General features: G+C 42.9%; 1 protein-coding gene across 9 annotated transcripts in view; it reads right to left on the bottom strand.

Moving 5' to 3' along the window:
* ATXN1 (ataxin 1) overlaps window positions 1–13,500 on the bottom strand; it is a 226,535-nt gene that overhangs the window by 139,512 nt on the left and 73,523 nt on the right. The gene's annotated exons all lie outside the window — the stretch shown is intronic.

Raw genomic sequence — 13,500 nt, 5'->3', positions numbered from 1 at the left:
CTAGAAGATTTATGCATGCACTTGAAGGTTTCTATAAGCAGGGAAAGACCGTAAGAAAACTACATATATTCACCCTCCCCAGCATGCAATGCAATGGCAACCAGAATAACAAATGGCAAACAAGCACAAACCCCAACCTTTGAAACAGGACTACTTCAACTGAAGGGATTTTCTGCTTTACTATAAACATAGCACCTATGCAAAAAAATGCATTCACACATATACTATGATTCTATACGAGGGGACCAACAGGGTTTTTCCAAACAAATGCAATGAGTCTTGTCTGTCCTGGTTAAGTACACGTACAACATTCAAGAATAGGATGTAACTGCCTAGAAGCAGTGGCAGTTCCATGTAGTCCTTTCAATACAGAGCACACAGTGTGCTCTACAAATATTAATTTAGCCTGAACAACCAGCGAGGTATACAAATACTACACCCAGCTTCAACAGGGGAAGATTTGAGCAGGGAGGAACAATGAGGGGGATTTTCAGCAGTGCTTCAGGGAGCCAGTTCACAGTCAGGGAAAGCTGGGATCTTTCGTGTCTGCAAGTAGTTTTGATAGCCTTGCCCTGACCAATTTCCTAGACATGCCTTAAGCCAGAGCCTGAAACTGAAGCCCTGCTTGTTCTCTTCAGGAAACCCAGATGCTCAAACGCTTTCTGCATCCCAACTGGTTATGCTGCCAAAATCAACAAGGTGGTGTCCAAACATGGGCGCACTCCGTGGCACCTCGCAGATCCTGGTTCCCCAACCACAAGGCCTGACTGGAATGTACTGCCTTTCTTCCTTACACCCATGCCAGAGCTGCCTCCCCATGGAAATCCAGTGGTGAGAGCTAAGCACACCAGTTTTACCCAGAAGTAGGAACCAGGCTGGAGACAACAGAACCTTGACCCACAACCCGGAAAACAGGAGGCTCAGTGCCTTTGACATGGTCCAAGAAGAGCCACCACAGCCACCCAGCTGAGCAAGAGCAACTGCAAACAGACCCCTGTTGGGTATCGCTGCTTCCAAAAGCAGAGCAAAGCAGCAGGAGTTTCACCAGATGAAAAGAACTTCCTGGATTTTTTGAGAAAGGACTATGCTGAAGAAACCCTGGGCCTCAACTGATGAGGACAGGGCCAGAGAACAGAATCATAAAAGAGTTTGGGTTGGAAAGGACCTTAAGGTCATCTACTTCCAAGACCCCTGCCACGGCCGGGGCACCTCACACTAGACCGTGTAACCCAAGGCTCTGCACAACCTTTCCTTGAACTCTGCCAGGGATGGAGCAACCTGTTTCAGGATGACGAAGTCCAAAGGGCCTCAGTGCATGTTTCACCTTTTAGGTTCCACCTCTAATCCAAAGGGAGGAAAGAAACATTTTGTGAAGCTGAAGAAGCAGACAGGGAAAGGAGTGCTGAAACAATGTGCATTTAAGCGACCTGAAAAGAATGATGTCCTTGATCAATTTTTATTCTTTTTTTTTTACCACTCCACAGAACAGCAGCAGAGGAAAGTAAAAGGCAGAGAAACGGTTGTCTTGAGGACAGGGTCTATGGCACTGAAGGCGCTTCTACCTGAAGATAACACCTTTAGAACAGCAGCCCAAACAAAATGATTCTCATAGGAACCATGACACTTAAGACTATTCGACACTCTTCCTCAAAAGCCTTAGGCTTAGCTCTTTACAACTCTGGCAAATATTTTAATTAGAATCTTCCATGCCAACATCTGCCTCAGACTGATCTTCTGTGAGAAAGTTTCAGAAAAAAAAAAAATAAAATACACCCATCTCAGAGACAGAAAATAAGCAAATAAAATATGCAGCTTTGACTGTGTTATATTTACTTCTGCTGCTGCTGCTGTTAATAATTTTTTGAAATATTAAAATGGCTTCAGACTCTGGAGCAAGCCTGAAAATTTGGCAAAAGGGTTATGCTGATCAGAGATGTGTTTAGAGCTATTCCTGGGGAAAAAAAAACCAACCACCTATATTTGCTTGATTTTAAATCCCATGGCGGGGGGGGGGGGGGGTAACCAGTAGCTAAAGTCTTCAGACCTTTCATCAGCATAAACTTCACAACTCAGGCTTCAAGAGAACTCCAGTACAGGCCACAGCATCTATGAAAGGGTCTGTCCTCACAGGACTCACTGCAGAACAAAAGATTGAGCTCTGAGCAGCTTTGGGACTTTTTAAATCAAGAAACCACAGTTAGTAAAGAAAGATTAAATTACTTCAGAGTACTGTTCTTTATCTGAATATATAGAGAAACAAGGAAGGGATACAAAAGCAGAGATGCAGCACTTACAACTTTTTTAAAAAAGTATACCCATAGGAACAGCAAAGAACAAGCACTTAAAATATCCCCACCACAGAACTTACAGGATAAATACTTTCTGGTAACCCACCATGCCTGTATCTAAGGTTCATGGTCTGCTATTCTCTAAAGTATTCTTCTCTTTTAGGAGCAGCACTGAGAGAGGGTGACACTGCGAAGCCCAGTTGCCCTCTCTTTATTCCAAGGCACCTCCCCTCAAACACTCCCAAATGCCATCTCTTCCTTGTCAGAAATCTTCCTTCACAAATTTCCCTTTTCTTTTTTTGTGAACTGTGCTTTCTTTTTTGTTTGTAAACAAAGAAACAAACAAAAAAGCCAGAATGCAGCAAGGCTCTGCCAGAACTCAATTAATAAATAATGAGCATTGAGTGTTTTTGATATTTCCTTCTGTCTCAGCCTCACAAACTGACAGTAAAACAGTGTATGACCCTTTACAGAACAATTTTACTATCACATTACATCCTCATTGAAAATTAAGCAACACAAATTTCTCATTTTGAATGGGAACAGCTAAACCAATCTGGTGCAATGTTACCCACTTGGGAAGTCCAGAGAGAAATATGCTGCAGGCCCAAACAGCAGGATTTCCAAAGCATCTATCTAGTCACACAGCAAACCCTAGCACAAGCTGCACCAACTTCTTCCCTCACTCTGCACTACAGAAATATAACTAACACTTGTCAACTCACAGAGCCATACTATTCTGTGGGACTTTTTGCATCATGTGGATGAACACGTAACCTGACCTTGAGCTCAAGCAGTTCCTAAGGATGTGCGAATCCCGAGGGGTGAAATGCAGGAAAGGAGAGGAGTAAAGACATCCTATCCCACTACTATAACTGGAGATGCAGGGATGGGAGAAGCAATACTTGTAGTCAAAATTGGAAAATGGGAAAAATGGAAATAACAAGCATTTGGAGAAAGGGAAGAGGGTGATACCTGCTGGAAAGTGTTTGGTCACCTGGAAAAAAAACAATGACTGGAGAACACCTTTTGTTACAGAGACAGTATAAGAGAACAGAAGAAACACACATACAGAGACAACTACAGAAGCTGTTTCCAGCATTTTCTTTAAAAGTAGTGGCCAGGAGAACAGGTTCCCATTCTGCCTCTCTTGGTGTAACTTTACTTGATGGGAATATACCATTTTGTATCAGCCATACACCTGCCTCCTTCATTTATAAGATACAGGAGACAAGACCAGTATTAATAATACCTTTTTATGTCCTGGTGTTCCTGAGCACACCATCTGCTTACATTTGGAAACTGCAGTGAGGTGCCCACCATACATACTAAATTGCCAGGATTCATGAAGTGAGTGAAAAGTCAAAATTTCCATGACTTCAGCCCTAATTTGACTAACACCGGCACCAAGTGATCTCTATCCAAAGCATAAACACATTTCTTATGAACAGCGTAAATGCCAGTGCTTTAAAGGAACAAATACTCCTGTGTTGTGATCTCTCTAATGAATAAAATTCAATCACATCTACAAAGAAAAGTAATCTGTTTGTTGGCACATCACTGAAAGGAAGCAAATAAGAGCTCACAATACTATGAGACGTAATGACAAATGTAAGTGAAATTACCCTTTGAATAATTTGTGCATGACCTGTAAGTTTTAGTGGGCTACAAGGAATACAAACTCAGCAGTTTCATTTTGCTCTCATACTAGTGCTTTAATTTTTTACATATATACATTTTTAATGCATACTTACTCTCCTTTTTAAAGACTTTAAACTGCTATTGGTGCAAGGGAAGGACTGAATTTGACCTCTTCAATGAATCATGCACATAAGCTCTCAAAAAATGCATATCGATAATAAAATAAAGAGGACAACTTTCCTCCCTTGCCTGTTTAAGATACTGCTGCCTTTCAGGCAGACAGTGAATGCTGCATTCAAGTAACAGAACATGGATTTCTCCCAGTAACTGCAGCTATAATTGTAGCTACTGCTTATGCTGCTTCCATCCTATTAGTGTTACGATTGTCCAAAGTGTTAACGCTCAACTAAATTGCTGTAATTTCTGATGAATGTTCTACTTTTTTAATGTAACATTAAAAAAGAAAACAAAAAATCCACCTTCAGAATGTTACCCCTTTCCTCTGTTACCTTATTCTGCTTCTCTGGCACCAATACCAAAAAGCAATACAGCTTCCCCTTCCCTTGATGTCTGGCAACCTTTTCTTAAACCAAAACACTGATTCAGTGGATGTTCTGCCCACTAATACAGATAACATGCCTTTTCCAAATCTGAGTCTCTTAAGGACAATGCGGGGTAGCTTTATTTGTAATCATTCACCAACAAGTATCTCATTTAGTAACTAGTAAGAATTGGCTTTTAGCATTTTCCTCTGCTGTATGTGGTATTTGCATGTGGTTACGGCATATTACACAAAACAGTGATCAAAATAAATAGCCTGTGTTGCCACATTTACTCATACATGGAGTACATATCTTAGGCAAGGACACATTTTGCCTCTCATGCATTTTCATTATGATGAAATAAGGTATAGGCATGAAAAATCCATTCCCCTGCATGGAAATAGCATGTTGGGCAGAGTGGCAGCAATTAGAAACCAGATTTACCGACTCTTATTTCCCTGTGGTGACAAGAAGAAAAAACTCCTGCACACTCAAAATGCTAGACAAATTGTAGCATTTCAAGCAATCAGTTAGTCCTCCTAGGTTTCAGTCTGTTTCATTGGAAAGCAACTGTTTAACAGTATTATTAAGGTAGCACGCTACGGTTTACTCTTACTCATTTTCAGCTAGAAGTACTTCTTCCTCTTGCATTTCCTTATTTTTTTTTTTTTTTAAAGGAAGGATGGCCCTATAAAAAATCAATGAGAAAAAACAGCACAAAATACAATAGCTCAATTTTTTTATAGGGTCAGATGAAGAGATTGAAAATGTCCATTAAATCCAAACACTACTTCCAGTCTTCCTTCTTGATCACTTACTATTTTGCATATTTTCCTTTATACCTTTGCAATAACAGACAGGCCAACTATATCACACTTAACAGATTCATGCTATACTATCATCCCATACTTCTGATAGTTGTGTGCATTCTTGTTACCCCATCCCAATAAGCTGTAAGAACTAGGAAACAGACTTCAGCGTGTGGCGCTGTGGCATTTTGGCAAATTTAAGAAAGACAGGAAAAGGGAAAGAGGAAAAAGTCAGAGAAGGAGAACAGGAGGCAAAGAGAAGAGTAGCACTTAGTCTTTTGCATGGGAAGGTACACCAAGAGGACAACCATGGTGTTTCATAGTAAAGCTTAAGAGGTCTAAAAAGTCTGAAACAAGCAGGATGCTGTGAACTGATCTAGGAAGCTGAGCATCTGCTGCTCCTACTGCAGCTACAGAAAGCAGATCACTGCCTTGCTCAGGCTTTCTGGGTCACAGACCATCGTATTCCCTCCAACACCCAGCATGATGACGGATGTACCAGTTGTCATGCACAGGTGCTTCTAAGCCCCTTCCTCAACACCACTGTATGCAGACACTCGCCTACACTGGTTGGCCAGAGGTTGATCACACAGACACTTTGCCAAGCATCAGTCAGCTCCTCCACCCTGACACAGAGGTCAAGCACAGCAGCAATAGAGAAGCTGTTGTTTTAGTCATAAAATACTAGGAAAGTCTAGAAAAAGCATAACCATAACCACCTAATGGAACTAAACCCAAGTCATTTTCCCCCTCCAAACACTCTGAAGGAGCATGAAGTAACCTCAGTAACTTAACTGAAAGAAGTCCTCTATGAAGTTACTTCTCAATACTTGCAAAATATTCTTGGAAGTTTTTCAAGCATTATGGGAACACCTGGATGCGTGTGTCAACCTGTGCATCTAGCCAGCCTGCTTCTTCTCTCACTAAAATCAGCTGCCCTTAATTTGAACAGTAGGAGACATGGGCCTTTTCTACTGCTGTGTTCCTTATCAGAGCTCTATAAATGTCACACCTTTATTTTATTAGTGAAAGACGTATTTTATAAATTAACAATAAAAGCATTCTTGTACGGGAGGTTTTTTGGCCCCTGTTGCGACTCTGAATTCTTGAAGGTTAGATGAAGTGGTCCATAGAAAGGAAGAGAGGAAAATGCTCTGCAATATCCTTTTAAAGAGCCTCTGCAGTAAAGACAATAAATAGCTGATTTGTTACATGGCTTTGAGGGCAGTCACGAATGCAAAGACCACACTTAAATGAACCTGTTCATGAAAGGAGCAGCAGCTTATCCAGTACTGTATCTACATTAGTTAACTCTTCTTGTGATTCAAGTCCAAAACTTCATATTGTTCTATTTCCGCCTGTTCCTCTGCTCTAGATTCCCTTTGTGACACTTTTATCAATGGAAAATCGAGGGAGGGGTTTCCAGCTGGGAGCCCAACAAAAAAACAGGAGGTTCAGTCTGGTTTTCTCACTTGCGCTGCAAGAGCCATTTCAGCACCAGTAATAAAAGAAAAACTACACAAAGAAAGAAAAGACATGACCTGAAATTATTTTATCATCATAAATGCTGCACTGCTCTTTATTCTCTGGTACAGTTAGTCTCACACATTGCCACAATAATTTGCTACCTTGAACAGAGCTCCTTGCAAATAACACTTATTCGTGTTAAGGGACAATGTCAGCTAGAATTCCAGGGAAATGCTAAGAAGAAGTTAACAGCAGCATGGGTCAGATCTGCTCTTTGTTATGCCCTTGCAATTTTTAGAGTTATAGCTGCAATGTCACAATTAAAATAAATAATAAAATACAGTAGCCTGATTGTGTCCTCTGCGAGAGGTGGGAAAACATGCACAAACAACAAGGGAATGTAAGTAGCACACTGGGAGCTGTGCAAAATGGATTTAGCACAGGCACATCTACATGGTTACACCTGGGGTTGTCATTACAGCAGCTCTAGTGCAAGTACACCCACAGCAGGTTGGGTGCTTACATTAGACTTGTAACCTTAGAAGGTGGTTTTGAAAATAAGATCATTTGCACTAACGGGATTTTCAAGGTAAGTCAGTGGGTAGCTTTGGTCTCATTTAAGAGCAGAAAAGACTAACAATCATGCATTGGAACATCATGGGACCGCAGACCATTCATCCTGGGAGGAACTTCATATAATAACAACAGAGCTCACATAAATGTACAGGAGCACTGCTCCACACAGATGATAGGCTCCTTGAACTCTTGAGCTATGTACTGCAGCTATTTTCATACACCACCAAGAAGCCCTGGCCACCACCATCTTTTCAAGCAAAAGGACAGATGCCTCAAAACCTTCAACAGCCAATTAACCAGCTATTGCAGACTCTGCAAGTGTCCCAAATACCAAAAAAAAAAATCTTTCTCGCACATACACTGCCTTCATGAGACGGCTGTTCAGGGCACTGTGCCTGTAATGGCTCTGCTGAGAAAATCACCTTTAGATGCAACAGAAATCAAGGCTGCTACCACTGCAAGGCAGTAGCTATCATCCCAATCACCTAAGTTTGGAAAAGCTGCAATAGAGCAAGAGCAGCAAAACTGAAAGAATACTAGATAAAAAGGCATCTAGTGCTTAGACCTGGAGAATACTTAAAGATATATCTTGTTATGGAAGAAAATCAGCAGTCATAATCATCAAACAGCCTGAGTATTCAGAAGGCACCTGAAAGCATGGCATGGTACCCAAATTCCCAGATTTCAGCCTGTTGGACAACTTCTAATAATATTTTCAAAAGGTCATATGGATCTCAGGTACCTAAACCATAAAAAAAAGTTAACTAATAAACCTTGAGAACTGACTGCTAGCATTCTCTGAATATATATTCCAGACCTGCTATGAAGAACAAGTCTCTGGGTACCAGATATCTGCCCTATAGATATTTCTACCACGGGAACAAGGTGCCAAACGATGGGATGCAACACTTGCAATGTTTCTGATGACACTGCAAGGAAATGTCTTCGTTCCTAATGCCACAAACCTCAAACTTTCTTAAGTAACCTGCTGTAAATCTGGCATCTACTCCATTTTCAACTGAACTTTCTTATTGTGGGTTATATCTTTCCTAAATAAACACACAAACTTCATCAGTGACTATGGCAAACCCATGTATCTGGGTTATGTCTCCAGCTCCAACCATTTACTTTCTTTTCTGCAACATATAGAGAAATTCTTGTTAAGTAGCTGAATGTGAAGCAGCTCAGTTGAGAGTTAAGAAAATGCCTAATTCAAAACTAACTGAAGGGGCTAACTATGTGTGGAAAAAATTAATTTAAGTTGTGCAAAGTCCTATGAAGGAACTAAAGGAAGTTTATATGATCCTAGCACACAACGATCGTAACATGTTACAGAAAAAAGCGACAGGAGGAAATATCCTTTAATACAACACTTCTCAGCTCCAAATCTAGAAAACAGAAACTGAGTAGGTGCCATTAATCAAAGCCAGAAAGGAAATTTCCATACCATTTCTGATCACCACTCTACTCTGTCTAGGGTCTGATCTTTCACAGTGACCAAACTCTGAGAAAAAAAAAGAAAGAAAATTACAGAGAAAATAAAAATAAAATCACCACACCCACAACACAAACCTAATAATTACAAGCCAAAACATGAAGTGGGCGAAAAAATTACTTCCTGTCCCTGCAGGTAAGGTTGAAGTCCTGAAGCACCAGATATGAGAATAATTAATTAGAGACCAACAAGTTAAACAGCCTAACAGGGTCTTTTTAATTTATTAAATATACTTTGCTTTAATCACATTAAATTTTCAGAATTGTACAATAATCTTTGTAGTTTAAAATGACTTTGTATTCATTTTTTAATGGAGAGTATTTTTATTCATCTAACACATTATCCTTTCAAGAAAATTATCATACTTCACTACAAGTACTTAATGAGGCACTAATTAGTGCTCCTATTTCTTACCATTTAAAACTCCTTTGAGAAATGAGGTCAGAAACCTGCTTTAACACAAAGATACTTCTCAGAAGCTGAATGGGAAGGGACCCAAAAGGCACCTATCACTCTTCTTGATGGAAGACATCCCCTTTGAAAACTGAAGCCCAACATGACAGTGATCCCGCTGAACTAAATTGTTGCTAGCCCCCTGCACAGCAGCTGTGGGAGGATGCTGGCCCAGCAGCATACCCCTCTTCACAGTTCATGAGCAATGAGAAGTAATTCTTCCACTTCTTGTTTAACAGGACAAGTTTTACTTTTTCCACTCCCATCAGGGGGCAGCAGGGAAGCTGCTGCCTCTCCCAGGGAACACAGCTAAAGGGTCTATGGGTCTGTCCTATTTACAGCATGCTCCAGAAGCCCCTTATTCCCCGTCTTGCTTCTGCCTGACACAACGACAGGCAGCTCCACTTCCTCAGCCCAAAGGGCCCTGGCTGAGCCATGGTGCCCTGCCAGTGGCTTCAGCCATCCCTGAGCCTCGCCAGGAACGCAGTAGGTAAATTCGGGTAACAAACACCTCCCAGAGCAGGAGTGGCCATTCTGGACTCAAGGAGCTGCTGCTGCGGGTTTAAAGAGCAGAAGCAAAGACCAAGCGCAAGCATTTCTGAAGCTCTCAGGAAGTTTGCAGATACCCACATACTTCACTGCTGCGTTTGCTCCGCATTGTATACTAAACACAATTATTGAAGAGCGGCTCCACAATGGGAGGAGGGGAGGACAGGAAGGCTTCCTTTTGGCACAGCTCCTTCAGAGTTCGAAGGGTACATATGGCCTGCAAACACAGTGCAGGGGATAACGTAAGGATTAAGGGAGGGATCGGAGGAAAATGAGAATGCAGTAGGGTCAAGCATTGATGTTCTGGATCTGCAAGACTGGAATTTTAAATAAAGGAATGGTGGGGGGGATCCACACACACACACACCACCACCACCCCCCCTCACCCCCTTATTTTAATTCCACATCCAAAGGGAGGGATGGATTGTAGGAGGCACCCTGCCTGAAGGGAAGACCTCTGTAGAGCAGAACCTGAGCCCTTCTGCTAGGGGCAGAGACCTGGAGCCTACAGCCTTGGCTGGGCAGCAGGACCTGCAGGACTCTGCCCAAAGAACAGGATTGAAAGCAGACAGAGATAACAAGAAGGGTACCACAAACACCTCCCAAGAGATAGGAGGGGTTTATCTTGGAATAAACACATGTATACAGTGTGTATACCAAGCCTGCAGGGAAGGGACAGCATGTCTGCCCACTGAGTTAGGTGCCTGGATGGCACAGGTCCTGATTGGCCTTGCTGTGCCCATGTAGCCACGCAAAGGGAGCCACATGAAAGTCAGCAGCCTGTGAGACAATGCCTGTACCCACCCCGAATTCCAAAACCTGCTTGTGACCCTGTGTTAGTTAGGGTAGAAACAAAAGCCTGTTCTTCCCACTGCAGGGCATGTCAAGCACAAAAATAAATAAATAAACAACAACAACAACAAACCCCTAAACCATCCACAACAATCCTCAGTTGCAATTTCTACATAATTATTACACAACAACTGCCCATAATGAAAGAATGAATTTATAACCGCACACGAGCTATATTTACCAGTGGACTGGTTACAAAGCAAAATAGCAGGAAACCACAACGTGTGCCTTCATATTAGCTCCTCGGTGGTAGTGCAGAGAAGGGCTGCCCATGCAGAAGGGCAGCCTGGGCAGGTGAAACCTGGGCACACTGGCCACTGAGGCGTGCAGCTCTGTGGGGACAGAAGCTGGACCTAGCAGGGCGCAGAGATGCCACTAGGAGTTTAAGGTAAGCTATGTAGAGGTAGGGCTAGAAAGACCTGATTTCAGGGTTTAAATAGTTGGCCGCCCAAACAAAAACTGAAGGGAGTCCACAACTGGAAAGCGCAGCCCCCAGGCAGTCAGGACCCAGGAGTTGAACTGTTCCTGCCCTTTGAAATGAACAGTCACTCCCAGGAACGCTTTGCACCCTTCCCCCATCAGCTGCTCAACCCCCTGCAAAATGGACACAACCCAAACTGGGACTGGAGGACTGTGCTTCATGAGGAGGCCTGATGAGGTGAGCAGCCAAGCCCCGGCTGACAGCTCTTTTATCACAGGGGAGAGTTGATGTGGGTCTACCAGCCACCATGCCTAGCTGAGCTCAGGGGGTGTTCACAACCTTCAAACACTGCTTTTCAGGCACAACTGGTCAAAACTGCCTCACAGCTTTGGAAGTTACTGGAAGTGCAACCAGGCCAATAGACTTAAGGAAAGACAGGCAGCACACTTGTGAGAGCTCCATCTCCTCAGGCTGACGCCATGGGAGCAGGCAGCATCCCCGCTGCCAGCAGCACCCCTGACCACCTCCCCCTGGCTGCTCATCCCCACCTCTCCCTGTGCCAGTACAAACCCTCATGCTTTCCAGGCTGGTGTGAGAATGATGGTGAGATAGATCCAGGAACAGATCCTGCTGAAAACATACCTCTTTTCTTTTTTTTTTTTTTTTTGAGGGATTATTTTTGACTTGGATTCTTTCCCAGACCTGGCTCAGAGCATGACTGCACAACGCTTATGTCAGCATAAGGAAGTCATCTGATGAGCACCCAAGGGGGGATGGGCAGGACTGCTGCTGTCGCCATCCCCGCCACCTTAATGAGCTTGTAAAACAGTGGCCTACAGACAGCAGGTTAAAAAGTCACACAGCTTCAGCTAAGAGAGGAAGGCAGATGAAAAAAACCCAACACTATGCACACATCTTACCGACTCACAGCCATGTCAGGCTGCTGCCACAATACTGCAAAAGCACAGGGCCTTTCCTTGAGGAAAAAGGACCCTTCGCCCAGCTCCACCACAGCCCCAAGGCAGAAAGGCCCTCAACATACACCCAGGGAATATCTTGCTCCCTATTAGTTCCTCAACAGGATATGCAGAAAAATATGCACCTTGTAAACTACTGGTATCTCAAAACTACCTGCTCTCCTATCTTTTTGGTCAGCATGCTCCCCTACCCTGCTTTGTCTCTGGACAGGCACCAAACAGCCTAGCGCTAGTTCAAAGCGGAAGCATAAAAGCAAGACAGGGAAGGTGAATGGAAAAAACAACACTCCTTCCCCATGGGCTATGGGTGCAAACCCACCACAGCAAACAGAATAACCCTAAACACATACTGTGATGGAGACAAAAATCCATGATCACCGCTTCTGGTGTTTATGCTGACCAGCATGCTATTTTGCTCTGGTGGCAATCAGCAAACCTGTCATGAAAAGAAAGGATGCGCTGGGCTTGCTATCGATCCTTGTAATCCCTGTCTGAGTACAATCATATAGTCTTGAAATGTAGCCCGAAAGGGCACCACTATTCTGTAATTGAGCTGCTTTTGGAAGATGAGTCAAAAGCAGTTCCACACACTTAGATCTCTTCTTGAGGTTGCTGACAATTTTTCCTGGCTTTACAGCCAAATTTTCTGATTCTTAATGTATTTTCTTTACCCTGTTGCTGATAGAGCCACACAAATAAAGAGAAATCTGACTATCCCAGGAAATTATGTAACTGACTATACACAGAGGGGCTGTCAAATATGCACAAAGTAAAGTAACCGAAATAATGTGATTTTTCCCCCTCTACTATGCTTCATTTATAGTCATTGTAGGTGTTACATGTAACAACAGTAAGTGGAACTATTTTATACAGTATTTTCCATATTCAGACAGCTATTCTACATCCCCCTGTGCAGCAGACAGTTTCTATAGCTCACTTTGTATTACGGCAACATAGCAAGGCATCTCAAATTAAGCCTGGAGCAACAACTGTTCCCTAGAACCAGGGCTAAAACCTAGCCTCATGAGCGGATGTATCTAGAGTCAGACTAGCTTTTTCTCCCCAGCAAAGTTTGGACATTGCCAGTAGCTAGCAGGCAGCAGCACAAGCCTCTGATGACCCAACTCTTGCCTCTCAACAGAGGCAACCAACAGCATGAGCAATGCATGGGGTAACCCCCAAAAAAAACTATTTTGGGATGGCACATGTGCTGCAAAAGAGCTGCTATACACTACAAGGGATGAGCTCCTGCTTGTAAAACCTTGGAAAAATGCTAGGGAAGAAGTACGTATTGCTATTTAGCACAAAGCTTGTGGGGCTTAGCGGAGGCCTTGACTGACAGCACTGCTCCCTTCCTATTGCTCATAGTGGGAAAGAAGCAACACTCAGTTGAAAAAAAAAAAAAAAAGCAAACCATGAAACACACCCAA

The sequence above is a fragment of the Pezoporus flaviventris genome, unplaced genomic scaffold, assembly GCF_033815535.1.
Source record: "Pezoporus flaviventris isolate CSIRO_AGI_PZ_B2104156 unplaced genomic scaffold, CSIRO_AGI_Pfla_v1 ptg000007l, whole genome shotgun sequence".
In the NCBI taxonomy this organism is placed as follows: Eukaryota; Metazoa; Chordata; class Aves; order Psittaciformes; family Psittacidae; genus Pezoporus; species Pezoporus flaviventris.
Note: the sequence above shows the minus strand (reverse complement) of the source record. Positions and strands in the feature narration are given on the sequence as shown.